General features: G+C 42.1%; 2 pseudogenes; one reads left to right on the plus strand and one right to left on the minus strand.

Moving 5' to 3' along the window:
* Positions 1-5067: 5067 nt before the first annotated feature.
* LOC130889920 (speckle-type POZ protein-like) lies at positions 5068-5951 on the minus strand (annotated as a pseudogene).
* Positions 5952-7071: 1120 nt separating this feature from the next.
* LOC130889922 (nascent polypeptide-associated complex subunit alpha-like) lies at positions 7072-7797 on the plus strand (annotated as a pseudogene).
* The last annotated feature ends 261 nt before the right edge of the window (positions 7798-8058 follow it).

Raw genomic sequence — 8058 nt, forward strand, 5'->3', positions numbered from 1 at the left:
ATGTCTTACTGTCAGGACTGCAACACTAAATAATTCCAATAAATCCCCTTTATTCAAACAAAGAGAGATTCACTGCATATGTTCTATTACTATAGAGAACCCTAGAGCAATATTTTTAGGTAAGAGTGTATAAAATGTTCCAAACATTTAAAAGTAATGTATAATTGCCAAAACTAGTTGACTATTCTCAAAACTAGTTACCTATGATTCAATCAAAAAAAAAAAACCAATTGAATGATTTAATAATCCCGCGTAGTAGCCTTGACTGTCTTCTATAAAACTAATACTAAAATCTGTAGTGAAAATTTCAAGAAATACAGTTGCTGCTACATAGAAGAGGTAACAGATAAGAAACATAAACTAAAAATCTATACCCTGTTTCTTATTGTATTTCATGGGGTGAAGAGAAAACAAATCCTAGTTCTTCATTTGGGATCCAGTTTAACCTTTAAACCACCTCCAGGAGAAATGTCAGAGGGCAGGACAGCCCAGAGCTGGGACTACACATTAATACTGTCCAGAATTTATCCTACAGGTGGACCACTAGCAACTTCCTTTTTTTTTCTGGAGGAAATGTGGGACAGCATTAGGAGCCTGACTTTCTCAACAGAGGCAATGACAAATGGTGTCTAAGAGTACACTCCAACAGGGTCAAGGAGGAAAGCACAGATTACCTGTCAGTTTACCTAGTATTGCTCAGCTGTTCAAAGAATCACATTTGGGCAAAGTTCCAGTTCTGGATTGCAAGCACTTAAGAAGAAAACACAAAGTGTGAGGAGCCCAAGAGTATTCAGTTTCCTGTCAGATTACAACCTGCGGTTCAAAAGGTTCATTCCTCAAGATTTCATCTTGTCCCATGCATATCAGATTCTCCCTGCAGATGAGTTCACCCTCCTCTGTAAGGTGAGCATTGTCAAAGATTCATTCAAGATCTCTAACCAGAAAATGAAGCAAACGTTCCAGGTTGCCAGGTCCACATTGGCAGCTGAGCTAGGGGAGTTGTGAGAGAATTTCTGCTTCACAGACTGCTGCTTGAAGGCACCTGGATAGGAATTCTGGACTCTCAAGGACATCTTAACAGCTTGTTCTTCAATTTCACAGCTATGTTTGAACAATACATGGAGGAGAGCAAAAAGAACTTCATTGACATCCTTGACACTGAGTAGCAATTCTTCAAGGCAATGATGGACTTCATTTACACTGGGAAGGAACCAGATCTCCACAGTGTGACAGACGCTGTGCTGGCATCTGCTGACAAGCATGGCTTGGAGCATTTGAAGGTAATGTGTGAGAGTGCCCTCTGCAAGGACCTCTCTTGGAGAATGCTGCCCACACTCCTCCTGGCTTACAATCACAGCATGGCCAGCTGAAAACTCAGACAATGAATTTCATTACACCCCATGCTTCCAAGGTGTCTGAGACCTTGAGTTGGAGGACAATGATGAACTCATGCCCCACTTGGGGGCTGAAGCATACAGCTCGCCAGCTTCTGCACAGGATTCTTTTCTGGAATCCTTTCTCAAATACCTGAAGCAATTCTTTTTTTTTAAATTTAATTTTATTTTTTTTTATTGGAAAAAAAATTTTCCACCTCCTCCCCGCCTCCCATTTGTAGGTCTCTGTCTCTATCTCCATCCATTGCCAGACAAGGTTCTATGGTGATATTCAAGATAGTCTTCAGTGTGACTATGGGACAAGGCCAGTTCAGGCAACCTCTCCTCTACTGCCCAAGGACCTAGCTGGAGACATCCCCATGGACACCTGGGAACCCCTCTAGAGCCAAGTCTCTTGTCAAACTTAAAATGGCTACCTTATTAAGATATCTTCTTCCCTGCTCCCATAACCACCCTTCCTCCATCTCAACCATCCCACTCCTCCAAGCTCTCCCCAATCCTTCCCTTTCTGCTTCTCTATCTCCCTCTGCCCTCCCCCAACCATATTTCTACCCCAATTCCCATGCTCCCAACTTTTACCTGGCGATCTTGTCTGCTTCCAATTTCTAAGAGGATCTATATATGTTTTTCTTTGGGTTCACCTTATTATTTAGCTCCTGTAGGATGGCAAACTAAACAATGTCCTTGGTTTATGGCTAGAGTCCACTAATGAGTGAGTACATACCATATTCATCTTTTTGGGTCGGGGTTATCTCATTCAGGATGGTGTTTCCTGTTTCCATCCATTTGCATGCAAAATTCAAGATATCATTGTTTTTACTGCTGAGTAGTATTCTAATGCGTATATGTTCCACACTTTCTTTATCTATTCTTCCATTGAGGGGCATCTAGGTTGTTTCCAGGTTCTGGCTATTACAAATAATGCTGCTATGAACATAGTTGAACAAATGCTTTTGTCTGAGGTTTTTAGTCCTGCCCGGTTCCCACAATTGTTAAGTCCCAAGGAAATCACACACAGGTCTACATTAATTATAAATTAGCTCAGACTTCTTATTAACTCTTATTACTTACATTAGTCCATTATTCTAGTATATGTTAGCCACATAGTTCGGTACCTCTTTCAGCGAGGTAGTCACATCTTGCTTCTTCTGTGTCTGAGCCAGAACTGAGTCCTCTTCTCAGAATTCTCCTGTTCTCCTTGACTCCTCTCTACTTCCTGTCTGGTTGTCCTGTCTATACTTCTTGCCTGGCAACTGTCGAATCAGCGTTTATTTAAAATGTAACTGACAGAGTACAGACCATGTTCCCACACCACTGGTGTGTCTGTACCTTTTGTCCTCTGCCTGCATTAGGCTGCTGCTGTCTCCCATCATCTTTAGATACTGTACTATGTGGGACCATGTATATCCCTAAAGGATATCCTGACCAACACCCATCATCTTTCTTACCTCTATTTGGAGAAGCAATCCAATTTCTTCTTGGTAAATTACCTCTCCTAACACTGTCAATTTTTTCTTAGCCTGTTGGCTTAAGGACACCTGAAGCCTAAAGTGACCTGGGAGAAGTCTGAGTTCCAGATTAACAGAATATTTGTTATGGCTCCAGTCAGGAGCACTGATTGCCTCCACACCATCAATAAGGAATCAACATTTCCAGGCCATCAAAAATTAAGAACATGGGAACAGCAAGCAATTTCCCCTAGGCAATCACTGGGGTTGATAGTAAGTGGAAACATTTCTTTCCCACCACTTAATTCCTGGACCCTTGAATCTGAGATATAGAGAATCATATCATATTTTGGACTCTGATTCAAAGCATATACTGCTTGCTGGAGAATCCTGTCCCAGTATTCTAGGCTGATGCCCCTTTATTGGCTCCATAACTGTGTCTTCAAAAGGGTCATTCCATTTTTCTGTCATGACAAATGATTTAAGAAGTTGATGAACATGGTAAGACCAGTGGATTCCGTGATTGTGGGTCCCTGCTATACACCTCTGCTGTGAATTTAGTTCCAAGGTCAGAAGTCATATTGTCTGGAATACCATGATGGAAGACCGGGTAGTTTTGATAAAATTATTACATTCAGGAAAGGCAAATCCGTAACTAGATTAAACATTTACTCCAATAAGGACAAAGTGTTGTGCCTTCTAAAGAGAAAATGGTTCAATCTAGTCATTCTGTTGCCAAACTGTTGGCTGGTCAGGCCAAGGAAACAGTGACATATCTGAATTTCTGTGTTGTCTGGGCTATTGGCTGAAATGCCATTCAGCAACAGCGGTAAAAGGTCAGGCTTGAGAAGTACATATCCATGGTTTTGATCTCATGGACACCCCACATCTCAGTTACTTTGGCTGCTTTGATCCTGGGCACATCGAGCAATCATCGAGATGAATTGTTAAAGAATCTCACTGTGCACGGAATGGGTCATCCTATCTCCTTGATTATTGGACTCCTCCACTGCTGAAGGCACCTTGTGATGGACATTAACAGGAGACACAAGGATCTTCACGTTCTTTGTTCCTTAGCATATCTGTCCATATACTTCTTTCTCAAATGCCTTTCAGATTTTTTCCCTTTTTCTTTTTTTTTCCTTTTTCTTTTTCTTATCTTTCACTCATACAATACATCCTGACCATAGTCTCCCCTCCCTCCACTCCATCCAGATGTACAGCTTCTCTATTTCCCTTCGGAAAGCACAGGCCTCCTGGGGATCTCAACAGAACACATCATAATGAGATGCAATAGGAGTAGGCACAAACCCTCGTATCAAGGCTGAAGCAGATAACCCAGAAGAAAGCAAATATTCCTTGGATGAGACAAACAAGTTAGAGTTTTCCTACACTCCTTCTGTTAGCAGTCCCACAAAATCCCCTCAGCAAAAAACAACAGCGTGTATAGCAGGCTCTTCAGTCTCTGTGGGTCCCTATGACCCCACTTAGTTGATTCTGTGGGCCCTGTTCTCCTGCTATCATTGATCCCTCATACAATCCTGCCTTCCCCTCTTCCTTAAGGTTCCCTGAGCTCTGCCTAATATTTGACTGTGGAACTCAGTGTCTGCTCCCATCAGCTGATGAAGAAAACCTAACTGATGATGATTGGACAGGGATAGCAATTTCAATAGGTATCATTTCATTGAACCTTTGTATGTATGAGACCATGAGGACCCTGCACAAACTTCAACAGCTGAGACGAGCTGGTAGGGTAATGGACGCCTTTGAACAGAAACACCACGAGAATTCACAAAGCAGATTTTATTATTTTATCTATTTAATATTTTATTGATGTCAGATTTTATTTTTGCTCTGAGCCCTTGATCATATATTTTCTTCAGTTCAATCCAGACAAGTCTATCAAAAGAAACTTTATTTGGATGTGCTTGAGGCCTTAAATAAACTGAATCTCAGTAGCTAAGTATTGGACAAAAGTCGAACCACTACAGCAACAGGGTCCAGGTTGCTCTGATAATACCAGATCCAGTACTGCCCCTCCCCCAGCCTGACAGTCAATAAATTTATAGTTGTCTTAAAGGCTGTTCCATCAGGATGTCTTTTCCCAGATTCACTGTAAATACTCTACATATCCCATAGTCTACCCATGCGTCATTGGGAACAATGTTGACTACTGATTCTGGGATACATGTGAAGGTCACAGCTGACAGGGTACTAGAATTTCTTCAGGCTTTGAGAACAGGCTCCAGAGCAGAGCAGGAAGGAGAAGCCAGGGCACTGTATGTTTCAGCCACCAGGTAGGGGTATGAATCTACCATTATCTTCCAGCTTGAGGTCTCAGAAACCTCTGAAGCATGAGCTATAATGAAACCCAGTACCTGGATTTACAGTTGATCTGGATCACTTTAGAGATCAGCCAGTAAGAGAGTGTGGGCAGCATTCTACACAGAAAGTACTATGTAGAGAGCCCTCTCACACACGACCTTCAAACTCTCCAGACCATACTTGGCAGCAGCTGACAGCACAGCATCTGCCATGCTGTGGAAGTCTGGTTCCTTCTGATTATAAATGAAGCCCATCATTGCCTTGAAGACTTGTGGCTCAGGTCAATGGTCTAAACACGGTTCTTTCTGTTCTCCTCCATGTCATATTAAAACACGGTTTTGAAAACTGGAGAGCAAGCTGTTAAGATGACCATGTGAGTCTGGAATTCCTGGTCAGCTACCACTAGGCTGTAGTCTGTGAACTGGGAATTCTCCCAGAGCTCTCCTAGCTCATTGGACAGTGTGCACCTTGGAACCTTGATCTCTGACTGTGTGCTTCCCTCAAAGATTCTGTAGGAGTCTCGGATCAGAATCCCTATGCAGAGGAGAGTGAGCTCACCTTCAGAGAGAAGCCAATATGCATGGTGAACAGAAAATCTTGAAGGATGAACATTTTGTAACCCCTTTCGTAACCTGGAAGGAACCTGAAAGATTTTAGCCTTGGCACAATTTCACTAATTTCTCCTTCAGAGTTGATGATCCAAAACTCGAATTATGTCATAATGGAACTTTTGGAGAGCTGAGCAACTCTAGGTTAACTGACAGGTAATCTGAGCTTTCTTCATCGAAACCTTTTGGGTAAACTCTCAAACACCATTTGTCATTACCTCCTGTTGAGAAAGTTGGGCTTCTAATGCTCTCCTAAATTTCCTCCAGAATAAAACAGAAGTTGTGAATGGTCCACCTGCAAATGAAATTCTGGATGTTGAACATTTTGTAGTCTCAGCTCTGGGGTGTGGCATCCTGTGACATTTCTCCGGAGGCAGTTTGAAGGATAAAATGAATTCAAATGAAGAACTAGAATTTGTTCTTTTGTCTCTCTGTGGTCAACAATAATAGCCACAATACATATTTTTAGTTTCTGTTTCTTCTGGGTTCTCTCTTCCATAAGGCTAAAACTTTGAGTCTCTGAAATTATCCAAATTACAATGCTACTTTCAGAGTAGGTAGTCTAGGATACTAGGGGCTGTTATATCACTTCATTGTTTTCAAAACTGGCTCTTAGGTCAATTGGTAGCATATTTGGATAACCATATACTACTTTTGATAATTTGGGAAATTTCATCCACTCATATCAAAAATGCTGTATGAACATTCCCCAAGTACCTGAATACAGAATAACTCTCTTTTTGTATGAACAATGGGATTTATGAAAAAGAGTTAGGGCTGTAGTTCTGCTAATCCCATGCTATGGGAGAATGCTCTTGTACACTCTATGGATTTGTCACATGTTTTAGTTTAATAAAATGCTAATTAACCAATAGCCAGGCAGGAAGTATAGGCAGGGCAATCAGACTAGGATAATTCTGGGAAGAGAAAATGCAGAGATGGAGTCACCAGCCAGACACAGAGGAAGCAAGATGAGAATGCCTTATTGAGGTAAGGTACCAAGCCACATGGCTAAACATGGATAAAAATTACGGGTTAATTTAACTTGTAAGAGATAGTAATAAGCCAGAGCAATAGGCAAAACAGTTTATAATTAACATAATCCTCTGATTGTTTCTTTGAGACTGAATGACTGCAGAACCAGGAAAGACAGAAATGTCTGTCTACAAATGGCACTCAAACATTTGCCAAGAATTTCCACATAAAGCTTGAGAAAGCATTAAAACAAAGATGATTCTAGACGCTCTGGTTTGCTCTCTTTCCACCGCCATCTTAGTTCCACATCCTCTACGCAAAATGCCTGATGAAGCCACAGAAACCGTCCCTGCCACAGAACAGGAGCTGCCACAGCCCCAGGCTGAGACAGGGTCGGGAACAGAATCTGACAGCTGTGAATCAGTACCAGAGCTCAGGAGCAAGACTCCACACAGACAAGCCCAGCTGGCGGCGGCAGCTGAAATCAATGAAGAAGCAGTCAGTAAAGCAAAGCAGGGCCAGAGTGAAAAAAAGCACAGAGGGCTATGCCAAACTGGGTCTTTGACAGGTTTCAGGGGTTACTAGAGTCACTATCCAGGAATCTAAAACTATCCTCTTAGTCATTACCAAACCAGATGTCTACAAGAGCCCAGCTTCAGACACCGACCTCGTATTTGGGGAAGCCAAGATTGAAGATTTGTCTCAGCAAGCATAGTTAGCAGCTGCTGAGAAGTTCAAAAGTTCAAGGTGAAGCTGTTTCAAATATTCAAGCAAATACTCAGACTCAGACAGTACAAGAGGAGAGTGAGGAGGAGGAGGTCGAGGAGGTTGAGGAAGCAGGTGTGGAAGTTAAGGACATAGAATTGGTCATGTCACAGGCAAATGTGTCCAGAGCAAAGGCAGTGACACCTGAGAAACAACAGTAATGATATCGTGAATGCTATTATGAAATTAGCAATGCAACTATTTGACAGCGAGGTCACCCCCTACCCTCTTCCCCTTTTTTGGTGTTTCAAAGGTGGAACTACAGCTTGGTTTCAAATTTGAACTGTTTCTATCACTAATAAAATTATGGCTTCTGGTTGGATGAAAGAAAATGAATCTAGACAGACAGGAACAGGATCAAGCACAGCTTGTAGGCAACCATCACTACTCCAGCAGGCTCTTTTTGCTGGTGGTATGCAGAAGTATGCCCCCTTTAAGAGAGGCTGCCTGACTCAGTGGTATTCACAGACCCTCACAGCTCTTTTAAGAGGCTCCTCCACCAAACACTGAAGTGGTGTTTATGGGCAGCCATCATCAGGTTTC

The sequence above is a fragment of the Chionomys nivalis genome, chromosome 18 (genome assembly GCF_950005125.1).
Source record: "Chionomys nivalis chromosome 18, mChiNiv1.1, whole genome shotgun sequence".
NCBI classification, from domain to species: Eukaryota; Metazoa; Chordata; class Mammalia; order Rodentia; family Cricetidae; genus Chionomys; species Chionomys nivalis.